The sequence below is a fragment of the Oryzias latipes genome, chromosome 21 (genome assembly GCF_053564925.1).
Source record: "Oryzias latipes strain Hd-rR chromosome 21, Olatipes_Hd-rR_3.1".
In the NCBI taxonomy this organism is placed as follows: Eukaryota; Metazoa; Chordata; class Actinopteri; order Beloniformes; family Adrianichthyidae; genus Oryzias; species Oryzias latipes.
In genome coordinates this window covers 31,004,247-31,022,500 of record NC_136257.1, presented here as the reverse complement: position 1 = coordinate 31,022,500, position 18,254 = coordinate 31,004,247, and the positions used below count along the sequence as shown (strand labels likewise).

The window sequence follows — 18,254 nt, the reverse complement described above, 5'->3', positions numbered from 1 at the left end:
CTGTTCTATAAATACTCTACAGTAGAGCAGCTCTGCTCATGCAATTACTGTCTGACACAAATGTTCCTGCGTGTGCAGAGGAGGGGCGTCCAAACTTTTCACCTACCACCACAAACCCAGCATGTTTGTGAGCCTGATAGCATCATGCTTTTCTCTTTTCATGCGAAAAATCAAAAACGGAAAGGCTTACCTGAAGAAACATCACTTTAGATTACATTGACAGCTCAAGGAACATTTTATTGCTTTCATCAGTTGAGCCAATGGTTGTAGAGTCTGTTTTCTCTTTCTTGTTGAGAACAATGATGCTCACTGAGTGCAATGCTAGCTGTGAAGGGTAAAAGGATGATGCCATAGATAAGGTACATTCCCAAAAGAGCCGAACAATACCAAAGTATTCCCAAACAAAGCTGAACAACGCACAAGTAATCCTAAACAAAGCTGAACAATACCAAAGAATTCTCAAACAAAGCTGAACAATGTCAAAGAATTCCCAAGAAAAAGCAAACAATTCCAAATAATTCCTAAACAAAGCAAACAATGCCAAATAATTCCCAAAAAAGCTGAACAATGTCAAAGAATTCCCAAATAAAGCTCAACAATGCCAAAAAATTCCCAAGAAAAAGCAAACAATGCCCAATAATTCCCAAAAAAGCTGAACAATGTCAAAGAATTCCCAAATAAAGCTCAACAATGCCAAAAAATTCCCAAGAAAAAGCAAACAATTCCAAATAATTCCTAAACAAAGCAAACAATGCCAAATAATTCCCAAAAAAGCTGAACAATGTCAAAGAATTCCCAAGAAAAAGCAAACAATGCCCAATAATTCCTAAACAAAGCAAACAATGCCAAATAATTCCCAAAAAAGCTGAACAATGTCAAAGAATTCCCAAATAAAGCTCAACAATGCCAAAAAATTCCCAAGAAAAAGCAAACAATGCCCAATAATTCCTAAACAAAGCAAACAATGCCAAATAATTCCCAAAAAAGCTGAACAATGTCAAAGAATTCCCAAGAAAAAGCAAACAATGCCCAATAATTCCTAAACAAAGCAAAAAATTGCCAAAGAATTTCCAAACAAAGTGAAAAATGTCAAAGAATTCTCAAACAAGGCTGAACAATGCCAAAGAGTTCCAAATTCTGAAGGATACCTAAAGCTGAATAAAGCAGAATTCCAAAAACTGAACGAAGCTGAAAAAATGTCAAATCTGGACAACGCCAAAGAAATCAAAAAGCTAAACAATACGGAAGAATTCCCAATCCTGAAGTATTACCAAACAGAGAATTCACAAACCTGAATAATGCTGAAGAATTCAACAAACACGCTAATTTATCCCAATAAATGATGCAACAGACAAAGCTAAGCTGAATATCAAACAGAGTTCATTCTCAAACTCAACAGAAAGCTGGAAGCACCAGACGCTGCAGTTCCTCTAAAAACTGCAGAAGGCAGCAGTTCTCCACGGAGTCGTACGCTAAAACGTCTGCCTTCTGTTTTATTCATTATTTATGACAATTTGGACTTTATTAGAAAGAAATGAGCACATTTTTGGAGCAACTTTGGGTTGTCTAATAGGTGCTTCAAACTGTTGTCTGACGATTTGCCGTTTCCAGACAATTGTTGAAGTAACCGTCTTCTTCTCTATAAGCTTCTTTTGTCCATCCAGGATCTGATGAATAACATCTGACTTCCCCTCATTCACCTCAGAAAACTGATAATTTACCCTTAATATGACCAAAAAAAAGGTCCAAAAAAATTCTAAAACTTAGCTAGATTAAGAATTTCTAAAAGAGAACTATGATAGAATCTGACAACAAATCAACCAAAAACACTGTGTTAAAAACGAAATAAGCTGAAGAAAATATTGAAGAAAGATTTTCAATAGTTGCTCAGGGTCCATCAAGAGTAAACGGCTGCCCACTGTTTGTCCCCATGGCCTTTGTTTGGACACCCCTAAAACACAATTTTCTTTTGAGTAAACCAAATTAAATGACTATTACAGGAAGGTATAAATCTAGTAAAACACAGAGACGACCAAAAGGAGGGGAGAACAAAGACAAGAGTTCTGGGATTCAGCTGCTGTGTTCAATTAGCCTGACGAAAACTATGAACATAACTCTGAAAATGAGTATAATTCAGCAGCTCACGGCACACACAGCTGAAAGCCGGCTCTCCTGCAAAGAACCGCATGCGGTGGCGCGGGAGAGATTTTAGTGTCTGTGCACGGACACACGCAAACCCGCGTCCACGCTCATGCACGGAGCTAGCCACAGAACACTAAGACTTCAGAAGTTTGACGGCTTCAGAGCTTTACCTTTAACTTCAGGGAAAAAAAGGCTACCGGGCAGCTGTTGAATACATAAACAGTCAGTCAACAGGACAGGACAGAGCCAGCAGTCGCTAAAACAAGCAGAAACTTTTATTTTATTATTTATTTTTGTTAATGATTCTTGAAACTCAGAGCAGAAAGAGTTCAGCAGTAACTACCTTCAGCCTGACTGCAGCTCTCTTTAACGGCCAAAAGGCAGTTTTGAGTGAAACAGCAATAACCTTATGTCCATAGAGAAAAGAACACCGAGGGCCCCAAACAGGAGCCCTGGGGAACCCCAAAGATCTTCATTTTATAGGATGAGGAGTCCTTTCAAATCGTAACGATGATGCTTATTTAGTGGCTTTCTACTTTGCTTTACATTCACACAAACATTTGGGTTTATACACAAAAACACAATCACACACACATGCAGATTCATGCACTCAAACATACATTCACACACAGTCTGTCACCTGTCACCACCACCAGCAATGTGGTGTCCAGACTAGAGTCTTGCCCAAGGACACATGTTGGACACATGTGTGGTGAAAGGCAGGAACCCAACCTCATCTTTTTACCCTCATGTTTTCTGTGGTCCGTGTTCACGCCACACTTTTGAGACCAAACTGTCCAAAATGTCACGCAGTTACAACCAAAATGAACACAGACCAGAGTAAAAAAGAGAAACTCTACCATTCATTCAGGTTTCTGGATTCCTTTACTTCCTCACTACACCACGTTCTCCTCCAGCTGTCGGGTTCTGCGTTAACCTGACAGAGAACCGGACCAAGGCCATCTTTAGATCCTCCATTGATGCCTCAGCCTTGAACATGCGTGAACTTTGGGATGGGGTTCCACCTGAACTCACTGTTATCTTTACCTTTGTCGTGTGCAGAGTTAGAACCCCCCAGGGAGGAAACCTTTGATAGAAAACGGGTGAGGGGGTGTTTTTTTACTTTCTTCTGCTACTCCCAGTAACTTCCAGTAAGCCCCACTGTGTTCTCTTACAAAAATATGAACCAAGCGCACAAAGTCCCAAGTGTAGTTTGGGGAAGTGATGGTCGTATTTTACACACGATCTGCTTTGACTCAACTTTATCAACTTTATTAATGCTTTATTCATAGTAATTAAATAAATAATTAAATGTGATAAAATGGTTACAAAATTTTGCCACATAAGAAAATTAAAAAATCACAAATATAAAAAAATGTCTTTGTAATGAAGAAAAATAATTAAACTAGATCCTTGTTTCCAATCAGCGGTCCGGTCCGGTTTAGAATGGTCCTGGCAATTCAGGTGTTTCCAATGAAAGTTGGACCGTCGCAGAGCATGTGGGGTGAAGCTATCAACAACTACACAACAACATTGGCAAATATTTTAGTGTAGAGACAACCCTAACCTCCAAACCCCTCCTCACATTTTGTTTTATTTGTAATTTTTACTGTGGATGTTTGTGTTTTTGGGGTTTATAGCTGGCAAACCTACACTTTGCTAAGTAGAATATTAGCTTTGCAGCTAAAACTGGCACATTTACAGAAATGTTTCATTGCTGTGCTCTATCCCTGTTTACATAAATACTCAATAAATAAAATTAAAAGCACATTGAAAGTAGGGCTGCACAATGTGAGGAAAACTCGCGATATTCAATATTAGTGATCAATATTGCAGAATAACTGAAATTATACTTCAAACGACCCTAGTCTACGTAGGAGGAGAGCATCTATTATAAAACGGGTCCATCCCATTGGTCAAATGCATAAACGGATTTATTTGATTGGTTAAATGCTTCAAGCTGCCTTAAGATTGTTTTAGAACATTTAAGGTTAACATTTATTGCAGTTTTCGCCAACTTTTGCAATATGCGTGTTGCACAGCTAGATATTTCGATAACGATAAATTTGCGATTTATTGTGCAGGCCTAATTAAAAGTTAAACTAGGCTGAACTTTGACCAATCAGGGACTCGGATTTGGTAGTGAAGAAAGGATGACATCCTCTTCAATTCACAGAACGGTTTGAAAATTGATCCTGAAGGAGAATTTAATAGTTGCTGTTTGTACCCGACGGAATTATATGATGCCAAAGCCTTGTTTCCACTGAGCGGTCCGGTTCGGTTTAGAATGGTCCAGGCAATTCAGGCGACTGGGCCACTCAAAGTTGGACCGCTACAGCGCATGCGAGGTGATCAACAACAACAATGAAAGGCTTTTGTTTCTTCGTAGATACAAAGCATTTCATGTTGTTTGAGAGAAGATCGCTGGCGGCAAACAGGAATACAGCCGCCTTCTTGGAGCTTTCTTTGGTCGTAAAGACCTTCAGCCAATTAAAGAGTTTCTACCGTAGAATCTCTCTAACCAGTCAGTTCCACTTTTTTATGGAGCTACAAACAAAATGGTATGGTTCGGTCCAACTTAATGAGTCCATTAAGACCATTAAGCCGGATTGGGAATTGCTTACACTAGCAGACCGTACCGTTCCGCTCAGTGGAAACGATGCTTTGAAGAACTATAATCGAGCAGAATCCAGCAGTTTTGGAGAGATTTCATGTAAATCTAGAAATTTATTTCAGATTGACGATATTATCGGTGGAATATCTAAGTGTTTAGGATCTGAATCTCTGTTAGGGATCATTGTTGGATGGAAACAAGAGGAAAGGAGTTAGTTTGTGGCTTTTTAAGGACTGAATTTTCTGCATGTGGTCTTTGATAAAAAAAAATGTTTTTGCACTTCAATTTTATTGCATAATTAAAGAGTTCATACTTCATCAAATAAATTCATGTGATTTAGTTTCTTCCTGTCTGAAACTCTCACATAAATTCTGAGGATTCAATGGTTTGTGGTTTTCTTTTGGCCTGAATGTTCGTCTTTCTGCGATCAGTTTAAACTGAGCCGAGTTCTCAACACACGCTCATAAACACGCGGCGGTTTCTTGTTTACGGAGAGCGACCAATAAAGAGTTTAACGGCTGTGTAGCACAGCACAGGAGGCTAATTACTGCCTGCAGCAAACTAATGAACAGGCGCTGATGTGGGAGACGGTATATCTGCCCGGATCCAAATCCACCGTGACCGCCGGCATCAGCAGAGCAGAGATGCACTGATTCTGCTCAGTGTGCGCTTTGCTGACGGTCGCATCAGCACACAAAAACACACACGGACACACAACCCCGATCCAGCTCACATGAAAGGATCAGAACTGGATTTGTCCTTCCTGTTACTTCAGGCAGCTCACTTTTCTGATGGTTTGGCCTTTTTTAGTTTGATTCTAGACCACTGACTGTATAAAAGGACTGGACTCAGTGACCCCTCCCACTTGCGTTCCAAACAGGAAGTACCTGCTGGCTCCAAGATGCCAAAATCCCATAGACGTCTATAGAGAAACAAACAGCTGTTACTCAGTCACTGTATTGGTCATAAAAAAACATTCTCTATCTGATACTTTTTTCAACATCTTCTTAATAATCCTCATTTATTTTATGATTTTTTTTCTAGTTCAGGTTATTCAAGTTATAAACTGACCAATCAGATGCCTCAATAAAAGTGGGTGGAGCCTGCTGGCCCCCACTTCCAACTTTCAAAACGTTTGACAGATTTCATGTCCCCCACTTTAAAGTGGTAGGGGTGTGGCCTTCCAACCCACTCACTCCTGACTGGTAAGCGCCGTTGCCATAGAAACATTGGCTCAGACCAACGCAGAACCAATCATTGCTTACTGACGACGTCTGGCTCCAACATGGCGGCATCCGTATCGCAAAAAAAAAACGATTGTATGGACTTTATTTGGTTGAAGCTGGAAGTAATTTTCTGTAGATGATGTCACACTGACTCCCTCCAGTTCTCATATACACTCAATTATCTGAATACTTTGAATTTGTTTGATTTTTATAAAAAAAGAGTTCTCCTTTTCAATGCTGTCGTCACTTTTTGTACATAAAGAGTACATCATCCGTGTTTACACTCAGATTTTCTGCTTTGCTGTGATTTCAAAATCCCATAAAAGTTTGTGAAAGCAGAACAATTCCAAACATGCTAACGCAAAAATAATGTTTCATTTACAGATTACATCATTCTAGAGCTTAAAGGTCTGCAAACCAGTATGAGGTTGACGTCACCATGGAAACACTGGGGCGACCATAGTTGGCCTCTAGTTATCAGTGTTACTCTGAGCAGAATATCAGACCCAAACAGTTTTAAACAGCAACTACAGACAAACCTTGTCACAATGGCTTTTCAGACTCAGTAGTCGGTGTAAACTCTTTTTTTTTATCTGCCATTTGTTGCTCTTTGTGAAATAATGTTTTTTTTTCATTTTTGTTTTTAACCCTTTAACACCAGAAGTGCAACCATCAACAGCATAATAACACACTCTTCAAACTAGTATAACTCTTTGACTGTTTACCCAAATAACGTAGTTGGATTCTGACGTGGAGAATCGAGTAGGTTTGGTTTATTTTGAGTCCATACACACTTTGAACTGTAAAGTGTTGCATATCAACGAAAAACTGCTCTTCTCCGCTGCGCTTGTGAAGCACTTTGGTGCCCCGATAGTGATGTAAAGTGCTAAATATAAAAAGATCCTTCATTCAAATCCATATTTGAAAAACCTATGAAGATTGAAAAGTAGCTACGTTTTGCTGAATATTTTCACAGTTTTCATACTAAATGTGAAAAATCAAAATCAAACACTGATAAAGTACGTTTAGGTCATGTAAAATTAAAAATGTGAACAATAATGATGCAAACATTAGCCGCGGATACACACACACACACAAATTCAAAGCTGTAAGTCCGGCTGCTGTGCTCACAGACACTCGCCTGGAGCAGCGGGTCGGTCCTGTTTGCGCTCCAAAGCTTTCTCTGGAGGCCGTCTATGCGTGACGTAAAACCAGAGCGGTAGTGACACACGATCGGAATAAACTGTTTACATGCACCAAGGTTGGATCAACAATCGGCATAACCCACCTGTCTCCATCGGAAAGAAATTTTGATCCGAATGAGTCTGATCGGGGCAGAGTATTCCAAACAGCGTGTTTACATGACGCATTTTTCTTCCGATCAAGCGTTCTTTCCGACAACTTTGAATTGCAGGTGGGGCCGTTGGCACAGAGTGATCCCGCCCCCATTTCCCACCATTCATTTGTTTACACTAGGGGTCCTCATTACGTTGATTGTGATCAACAAAGGACATGTGGGGCCATTAAAGATAAATAGCCAAAAATATATATACATATATATATATTCATATTAATCCGTCAGCGAATCAAAACCCTCACCGAGAAGTATGTGACTTGATTGACATGCAAAACGACCAATCGAACATCCTCTGATGTATGTGTCACTGCACATGTGTGTTTAAATACACTGAGTGCAAATTCTTTCTTTCACCTGTCACAGGAACAGGCAGACGGCTGCTTCCAAGTGCAGCAGGTTTATTAGCTCGGCTAAAAGTCCACAAAGCTAAATCGGGGTCAGGCAGGCAGGGGTCGATAACAGGCATGACATCATCAGAGGAGAGACGGGGTAGTCAGGATCCAGGCGAGGGTCGGGGCAGGGCCTCTGGAGACTGTTCCCAACGGTGACAAGAGGGGGAGACAGAGCTCTGACTTCTGACATCATCGTAAAGTGGGCATCCCTGGTTTACACTCTCTCCCACTAACTAACAGCCCCACACCTCCCCGACATAACATTACTGGTGGTAACAAAAATGGCGAACGATATCGGAGCCCTCCGGTTAAGATCCAGATTCCAGCTCAGAAGAGGAAAACAAAGACGTTCACGGATTTGACTGAGTGCCATCGGAAAGTTCGTTGTAGATCGTTGTAGAAATACGACAAATAAAAAATCTTTGAATATTTTGAATCTATTTGTCTGACGGTGGATTCATCAGAATGTAGCGGAGCTGGGAGTTTGTTGCCCGCCAACTGTAGCACCTATGTCATAAAAACAATCTTTTTCAAAATGCATTTTTTCGTCCGCTCCTAATTCACAATTGGAATAAAGAAAAACTCAGAAATGCAATTTTGTGCTTCATTTATGCAACACTTTACAGCAGTTTACGCGATCAGCGTAAAGCAGCTGACGCTGGAGTCAGAACCCGCTGGATTTACACGAAATGGTTGTAGAGTTACGATGGTTCCGGCAGCGTGTTATTTAGCTGCCGCTGGCGGCATAAGATAGCTGATTTTCAGATTAAAACCTGATCTATGGTGAACTGTTCAATGTTTAAATCAGTTCTGATGGTTTATCACCAATCATTTTTGTCTAAATGTAAAAGAACGACATTTCTATTAGTATTAAAAGCCCAAAAACCTCAGGTTCTCCCTGAGCTGAGGGTACACTTATCCTCTTAAATAGGCCCCATTACAGTATTACTACAGTATTTTCCAGCCTAATATGCCGACCATTGAAAGATTCTGCTGTGTAATCCATATTTCATGTGGTCTTTCTGGAGGAACAAAAACTCAAAAGAGGCCAGACTCTCTGCTGCGTCTAATGGCTCTGTGCTGCTGTCAATCAAGATAAAAGCTTCCTGTCTCTGCCACACACACACACACACACATGCACACACACACACACACAACAAAAACCTGCCTGCAACATTTAATACCATCAGGCGCTATTAGCTGACAAAACGAATCAGCTGGTGTCAAACCGTCTCTCCCAAACATGTTATCGATTACAGTCAGAACCAACACGGACTAAACCCACGCAGGGACCGTACGGCTGCAGCTGTCCCCCATGAGGGGGAGCTTTTAAGGAGGGAGGAGACAAAAGGAGCAGGAGGAGGAGAGGAAATCCTTCCTTTGTATTTCTCTATTTAACACTCTTTCTCTGTCTCTAGCCGTCTATCTCTCGTTGGTCCCCCAGTGGGTAATAAGAGCTAATCCACTTAAGCCGCCTTTCTCCCACTCCCCTGCTAACACACACACACAAAAACACACACACACACAAAGACACACACTTTTCTCTCACACCCATCTGGGAGACAAAGACGGAGAGAAAAAGGGAACCCCTGCCTCCCTCCTCCAGCGCTGCAGAATCTTACGTATTGTTCCTGATCCCTTCAATAATAAATGCAGCTCATCTTTTCGGCTCTGTTCTCCGTGGGGCTGAATCTTCACTTAACCCCCCCTGTAAAAAAAAAAATCCTGCTTTTTAGGTTTTGTGGCATTTCTCTTGAGAGAGAGAACACGAGGAATAAAAAAATAAAAATTCCATTTTTGCATTTCTCCTTTTTAAATCGTTGTCAATCAAACTGTCGCAAAGACGCTAGGTTTGAATTAACGCTGTTGTGATGTCACAGGAGCGCATGCGCATTGCACAAGCTCCCTGATTTGACCCGTCCGGCGTCCGTGTGGGAGAGAGGAGAAGGTGGCACATTGCTGCGTTCCCCGCACGCATTTAATCATCGATCAGGCTGGACTTTGCTGTTGGACTTGAGCTGTAAATGTGTTCTCCATAATTGTGTTCTCTCTCTGACTGAGTTGGAAGGCTCGCCACGAGCTGGGATCGCTGGGATCGCTCCAGCTCCATCCGCCCGGCGACAGACAGTCCAGGGTGGACCCGCCATTGCCTAACAGCAGCCGGGACGGGTTCTGTCAGACGATTTGGTTCAGGCGGTTCACCCGGATAGCAAATCCCAACGCACAGCTGAAATCCCGCTGCTGCCACACTTTTGCTCGCACCCGCTGCTCAGATCGCATCTGTACCATTGACGTAACGTTGAAAGTGTCCGCCTCTGCCGCGCGAATCGCGTTCGGTGTGAACGCAGCTTAACCGTAGCCCATGATCCTAAACTTAACCCTTCCTCTGGGTCCGTCCTGAACTTCTTGGCCGCACTTGAGCTGAAGAGTGATAAAACATTCACCAAAGTACCAAATCTGTAAACAAAATAACTGTAAAATTGATAAATTATTAGGGTAAGACACCAGAAAATAATCATAAACGAGGAAAAAGTTCCAGATGAAATGTGGGCTAATAGTGCTAATTTGTTTGCTAAATGCTAACTTCTCCAAATAAGGTGGAAAACAAATTAGGAAAACTGAGTAGGGATTAGGAAAAACAAGCTCTTAAAAATTAAACAAAATCACTGTAAAGAGATTAAAATATTTGGATAATATACCTGACAATAAAAGGATATAGGCAAAGTGTAGAATATTAGGGCTAACCTATTAGCCAAATGCTAAATTAGCTGCATATGGGGAAAACTGAGTGAAGATAAAGAAAAATGAAACTAATTCAAAAATACATAAATGAACTTGAAATAATTAAAATATCAGGATAAAATATCTGAAAATAAACATAGATTGTGGGCTACGTGTAAGCTAGCAGTGCTACCTTATTAGCCCAATGCTAACCAAGCTGAATAAAGTCAAACAGATTAGTAAACCTGAATAAAATGAAGGAATACTAAAAGTTGCACCAACAAAAATGTCCTTAAACCTTAACGGAACCATGATAAAAATGCTAACTCCAATACTAAATCTTATATCAGCACAGAAAGCATTTTATCCATTTCTTTTAGTTGGCCATACAATGTGCTTCTTTAACAGCAACTAGAGCCTGAACAGCTCCACAAACAGCAGCTGTAAACTGAATTCATCTTTGTCTGGTGAGAATAAAATGTGCAAATGAGTTTGGCGACAGTGACAGATTCCACACCCAATAAAGGATGAGTCCGCACTCCAGGCTAATGTGGTGATGAGCCTGGAAGAACACAGCCAAGTAGAGATTACAGTCAGTCGGCCATGTAATAGGCCCGTTTGAAACCCAAACTCCCAACGTAACAAGAAGACTGAGCTTCAAAGACAAGCTGATGCAGCCTGATGCAGCAGATCAGATGATGTCAACCCAGCCACCTCAGTTCATTCATTCATTCATTCCTGTCAGTGTAAATTTACTGTTTCCTCTCTCATTGTCTGCTGCAGGAAGCTGCTGACACCGTTTTTTTTTTATTTTTTTTTACCACAACAATCCCTGGCCTTGTATTATTGTATGTTCTCTAGACTCCCACACACATTTATTCAGAACTGCAACCTCTAAGGAGCAATACCAATAATCCGAGTAATTTTAATATGGGCTTTTGGCCTTGAAATGAGGGCGTGGGCATCAGTAAGGGAGAGACTACAGAAACGCTTTAAAAAGAAATCCCATCCCTTTACACAACCCAAACTAATTCCACTATTTCTACCTTCATCTGCTTTATCCAGGTAAAATAGAATTTTAGTTTGATATCATTCCACATAGATCTTGCTGCAGCTGAGAAAATTTTTTTTTTTTATTTAAGCACAAACTCTGGGTTAAATCTGGTATTGCTCACACAATACCAGTGGAAACCCACAAAAAAAAACATCTTCTCAGCCCTGAGGCTGATTTTGATTGTTTGGCTTGTGGAAGACAAAAAACAGAATCAGCCAGAACCCTTTCAGTCACTCCGTTTCTGTTTTTCTTTTGGTTTTACCATATTTTTTTCACCATGAGGCGCACCGTAAATCCTGTAGTTTTCTCTTAAAGCAACAGTGCGTCTTACATATGAATTCTGGTTGTGTTAACTGGCGTGGAAGCGATTTTCTGTGCTACACGGCCATAAATATTCTGTCTAAATGTCTTATTCCGACTTTGGTAAAGATACAAAGCAGCACCTTTTTTTTGGATTGTTGGAGCATTGTGGGTATTGTAGTCAGTATCAATTAAAAAGGGAATAAACTGCTGTTTTTACATGCATAAAGTGTACAAGATTATAGGCTCCACTAAATCAGATAATACCCAGAATGCCTAGAAGGGCCAAGGAGCAAGATAAGATGGGAGTTGATGGGAAGTTTTTCAAGTTAACCGTGTTGTTCATGTGCAACACAACCAATAAGTTAAACTTTATAGACAATAGATCTCAAATTGTCTCAGTTGTAACACTTCAAATACAAAACTCTCACTTTTTCCCTTCATTACGATGAAGCGCAGTGCGTATCACTCCATCAGGCTCTGGACTACAGCATCTAAAATGCTCCAACAATCCAGCTTTGTAGTTTACCAAAGTGGTAATAAAATATTTAGACAGTTTTCCGAGCGCTGTGTACCACAAAAAACCAGTTCCGGGTCAAAAAAAACAACAGAATTCATACATATGACTCACTGTTGATTTTTCTGAAGTTAAGGGATTTTAAGTGCAACTTATAACTCATGGTCCAAAAAGAAAGTTATAAATAAAGGCTTTAAGTTATTTAAGAATGAATGCTGTTTTTTGGGGGGCCAATAGGCACGAAGGTACACTAAATACTTTTCTGACATGTGACTTGGCTGCACAGGTTGATGTATATTCATCCTCAATATTCCCGGTTCAGAGAGCTTCCACACATAGTGGTCGTTCTTGTCAACCAATCTGAATTCTTCCCCTACCCCTCCAATTGTAGGGTCATGTGGAGCTATAGTGAGTGTCCAAACTTGTTTTTTTAAGGTGTAGCAGTAGGGAGTTAGTGACGCCGGTAGGGTGATAAACGCTTTTCTTCATAAGGGTGTGCTCTGAAGCACAAAGGTTTACATTTCAATGTCATTATTGACTTTTTAAAGTTATTAAACCAATGGTGTTATGTATTTTGCAAGTGCGTAGATGACCGGCAACTATTGATGACGTCAAGTGGTAGTAGCGTTTGAATTAGAGGACACTGTTTTTCTATAATTTCAACTTGGAGGGCTAAATGTAGGGGTAGGAAGAAGCCGTAGGAGTAAGATGATGCCGTAAGGGGGGTCGAATAAGCCGTAGGGGTAAGAAGAAGCTGTAGGGGTAGGAAGAAGCCGTAGAGGTAAGAAGAAGCTGTAGGGGTAGGAAGAAGCCATAGGGGTAAGAAGACGCCGTAAGGGTAGGAAGAAGTTGTACAGGTAGGAAGAAGCCTTACAGTAAAAAGAAGACGTAGGGGTAAGAAGAAGCTGTAGGGGTAGGAAGAAGCCGCAGGGGTAGGAAGAAGCCGCAAGGGTATATAATGAATTCGGATTCAGCCTAAAATCTGTCAAATCGCTGTCTTTAGTTGCTTATTATTTTGTCACATGGTCTGTAAAATTAATAAGCATTTTAATTTACCATCATCTAATTCAGGTTGTCCTGGTTCATTTCAGCAGATACTTTAGTTCTGAAATGAACACTGTAGCTTTTAAAGTTATGATATGATGGCCATGAAGTGTCTCCATATGGATCCTCTCTTTGGACCACACCGGTTCAGGACTGGATTGGGACATCTCACATCAGAAGATGTTCAGATGACTCAATAACCTTTTTTGGTTTTCTGGCTTTTGTCTATATTTCCCTGTTCAGCTGTAAAACCGATGGTTTCTCTAAATCAACGCCCACACCCCCCTCAGCACCATGCGTTAAAGCTGTCACTTTAAATGAACAGTAAACGCGCGTACATTCGCGTTTAGGGCTCCGTGTTCACGTGTAGCGTCGCACAGTCTGAGAACCATTTTTGGACTCTAAATACAAAACATGGGAATTGGTTTAAATCCAAACAGCAATGCACACACTCTTGAAGAAGCCATGTCCTGCTTCTTAAACTACACGAACCTGCAAATATATATATTGTACGTCAGACTCGAAAGCATTTCTCAATTAGACTGTTTATTATATACATTATTGGCTGGCACAGTCAATCGCAAATTTATCGTTATTGTGATACCAAGCTGTGCAATACGTATATCGCAAAAGATGGAAAAATTTTCGATAAGTTACCTTAAATGTGCTAAAACAATCTTATGGCAGCTTAAAGCATTTAACAAATCAAATAAATCCATTTATAAAGTTAAAGTCTCATTATCTGTCACACCCCTTGGTGTGTGACATTTGTTCTCTGCATTTGACCCCTCCCCTGGGGGAGCGGTGGGCTACAGACAGAGCCGCGCTCAGGAACCATTTGGTGGTTTGACCCCCCAATCCAACCCCTTAACGCTGAGTGTCAAGCAGGGAGGCAATGGGTCTCATTTTTAAGAGTCTTTGGTATGAGTCGGCCTGGATTTGAACTCATGACCTTCCAGTCACAGGGCTGACACTCTTCCACAAGGCCACTGAGTTGGATTTATTTATTATTATTATTTATGCATTTGACCAATCGGATGGAGCCCTTTTATGTTCAAGAAAACGCATCAAATATGACACTGAAGCCTCGTTTCCACTGAGCGGTACTTGGTGTCACGCGGACACTTGGTGTTCTAGAACACGAGTCAAACACCCAGTGTGAACATAGCATAAAACACTGCAGACCCCAGTTCTCAGACAGACTGTCTCTTTACTAAACATCTCCATGGAGACCAACAGTCACCATCTCAGCAGATTAACAGAGATAATGATCTGTAATTGCACAGCAAGCACTCGTTTTACTTTCACCTGCAGAGAAATTCAGAGATCTCGCTCTGGGATTGAATCTTTCAGACTGGATTCTGAAGGAGCTTCTTCTATTCTTATCAGAGCAGCTGCTAAAAATTACCTGCTTCCGACCAAAAGCACCAAAACGGCACAGATCATCCACTTTTAATCAGAAGAAGAGAGTTTTGTCAGAGTCCCCTGACAGGCGGCTGCCGTGAGTTGTGCCATAAAAGCTCCCTGATTACTTGCTTGTAATATGACCGTGTGTCACTTCCTGTTTCCGCCTGATAATTAAACTATTTACAAACGGCTGATTAGCATAGCAGCGAACGGCAACGCCGCCTGCGTCTTCCTGTTGCAGGGCGGGTTTCAAAGCGTGAGTCATTCTGCTTTCCTGCTTTTTTTTTTATTAATTCTCCGCTGCAGCTTCATTTAAATGAAAACAATGTTTTTCCAACCATAATAGAAGTGAGAGAGATTCACCAGAGAACTAGTGATGATAGAAACCAAAACTCCACACGGGTGAGTTTGCAGAAAGGAAGTTCATTAGCATGTTAGCGGCTAAAGCAGTAGGCAACAAGTGATTGGTTTTTAACTAGCTTAGCTAAGTTAAGTTTGATTTGGAGAAGAACATTTTCACTTCATTAAACTGTCGTAAAATTTCCTTTGTTACGCAGCAAAATTATAAGTAGTAAGCTCATATATGTTCAAATTTGATCAACATGTCAATTTTAACTTAAATCAACTGAGAAAGTTTCGTACGAGAGTTAGCTACTTTGAATACAAGAGATAAATCGAACTTTAAACAATTTACAACAAACTGAAAACATTCCTAAACTATTTCTTAAACTTCACCAAATCAGCACAATTTGGTGTTTTTTTTTCTTATTAAAAACATTTTTAATGCTTGTTTAGCTGATTTCGTATTTTGTGTTTACTGGCAGTTTCTGTTTCTTTTTTTTTTAGAATCGTGTTTTTAAAATAAGATTCTGCTGTCTTACTTTTTTCTCTCCATGTAGCATTTCAACATTTAAGCATTTCTCTCTTTAACAATCTAAAATTCAGCGTTAAGTTAGCATTTTTAGCAATGGACTTATAGCGCTGACTGTTGTTTAGCATCATATTCCAGATCAAATGAAGGACATCATCTTTATTTTGGCTTTTTTAAGTGTTGTTCAACATTTTTGATGTAATTGTGTTTACGTTTTTTGTTTTAAATTTAAAATATCACCACTAATTGTTATTATTCAAATTTTTACATTTATTTTAAGATTTGTTTTTAGAAAATTCTATTCAATATATCACTTAGTTTGCTTTCTATGAAAAATGTATCTCTTTAACCAACATTAGCATTTATCCCTCCCCATTACTCTCTTTAGCCAGTGTAGCATTTGTAGCGGTGTTTGGGGTTAGCTAACCTCTTTAGAACCGGAGCTGCCGCCGGTGGCTGTAAAGTATCACACACTCTTTGAAATACCCTAACTTTTACCCAATAAAAGTACTTCAAATGTATTCTGATGCAGAGAAGAGCAGCTTTGCACTGAAATGCAACACTCTACATTAGTAACGTTTACTAACTCACTAACTACTTTACTAACTCTACGCTAGTAAAGTATTCCATCACGCCTTTTATGCGCATCAGAATCGTAATGTGTGGAGTGGGTCGTCCCGGTGATAGTTGACAGAGACGCTGTGGTTGCTAGGCAGCGCGTAGATTTTGAACCGACATTTGGAAGTGTTTCTTCATGTTGATGTACGATTAAAAAGGGACTCTTTTTTTCCCACAGAAGTGTCAGGATTATTGAAACTTTCCTTGCAAGACGTAGCAACTGTCAGAAGTCAGAGCTCTTTCTCCCCCTCTGGTCACCGGCGGGAACAGTCTCCAGAGTTCTAACCACATTTCATCTCCCAGCAACCCCAGCACACACTTCCTGGATGCTGCACACCTGACTCTAATTCACCCAATCACTCAAAGTACGCTTAAGCACTGCACTGAGCCTCACTCAGTGCAAAGCATTGTTTGTGCCACACTTCCTTACCAAGCGTTACATTTGGATCCGATCTTCTGCTTCCTAACCCCTGTGTTTGACTCTGTTTGCCTGCCGCCTGCCCCGTCTCTCCTCTGATGCTCCCATGCTCGTTATTGACCCCAGCCTGCCTGACCCTGATTTAGCTTTGTGGACTTTTAGCTGAGCTGAGCTAATAAAACCTGCTGCATTTGGATCCAGCTGTCTGCCTGTTCCTGTGACAGAAACAAACAATCTGATTGCGTAAACAGTCAAAGAGTTCCGGTAGTCCGATGGATGTCCACAGTGGCGCTTTAGCTGATTTGCAACATTCGTCAACTTTATTGACTTTACGTTAGGAAAGTGTTGCATCACATATTTTGTCCGCATCAGAATGATTGCGTAAACCGTCAGTGAGTTACAATACGTCAAAGAGTGTGTGTCAATTAGGCTATGCCGGTGACAGCTCTGGTGTTAAAGGGTTTAAAGGTTAAGTTAATTGGATGTTTTTGTTTGGTTTTTAACCAATTAGGAATGTTGCTAATTTTAGGTTTTAATTTAGCAACAGTAGTTTGGTCTTGTTTTGCAGAAGCCAACTTCCCACCATTCATCAGGTCCAATGCTAACCTACGACTCTCTGTGGCTCACAAACAAACCAGGTTTGCTACAGTCCATGGTGGAGATCCAGATCAGTCTAGATCCGTTCAAGGTCAAACGGAGAAATGTTAAAAGAAAAACCACAAAGAGGTCAGAACCTACAGCATTTGAAAACGTTCAGTTTCAAGAGCCTGGAAAAGAGGCTTCTATCTGAAACATCGCTGATCTCCCTCACTGCAGCGACTCCAAACCAAAATGACTCAGAAAAGAAGAAGAAAACGAACATTGAAATGCTGTGATGAGTCTGTCAAAGGGCAGGAACAGCAGGTTTAAAAAGATAAACTAGAACAATTGTGTTCTTCATGTTGTCTTTACAAACTTTACATCGTGTTTTCTCCCAACTGAAAATTAATTAAATGACCACCAACTTTACCAGACTATCACTAATCTAGCTTTAAGCAGATCTTTCAAAATAAAAGCTTTTAAGATTGGATATTTAAAACTTTTTCTGTACATCTATTACTATAACATATGAAAGCTCTCTTACCATAAAGCATACTTGTTTACAAACAAATAAGCCTTTAAAATCCATTTAAGTGTTTTGCCGCCTGTTTCAAAAATGTGTTTGATTTTCTTACATTTTTAACGATTTGACTAGTAATTAGGAAGAAAAAATGCAGCATATTTAATGACATTTTTGAAAATAATAAAGCATTTAGCAATATTTTACAAATAATTCAATCACTTCTTTCTGCAATTTCCTAGATTCTAATGGGTTTAGAACCACCTAAATACAGACACCAATGTTAAGGGGTCAAAAGAGTCTCTAGGTAACCTTGATTTTTGAGGAATTGACCAGAAACAAACAATTCTTTTTTTAAACAGGCACTTTCTCTATTGTGTGGTGAAGTTATCAAATGAGGTTTTCGGTGACTATTTGGGTCTGGATTTCAGTCTTTAAATGGAATTTCAGAGACAAAGACGTCATAGTTGAGCC

At 40.3% G+C, this 18,254-nt stretch overlaps 1 protein-coding gene across 1 annotated transcript in view; it reads right to left on the bottom strand.

The window, feature by feature from the left end:
• Nucleotides 1-18,254, bottom strand: part of kalrna (kalirin RhoGEF kinase a) — a 128,251-nt gene that overhangs the window by 109,253 nt on the left and 744 nt on the right. The gene's annotated exons all lie outside the window — the stretch shown is intronic.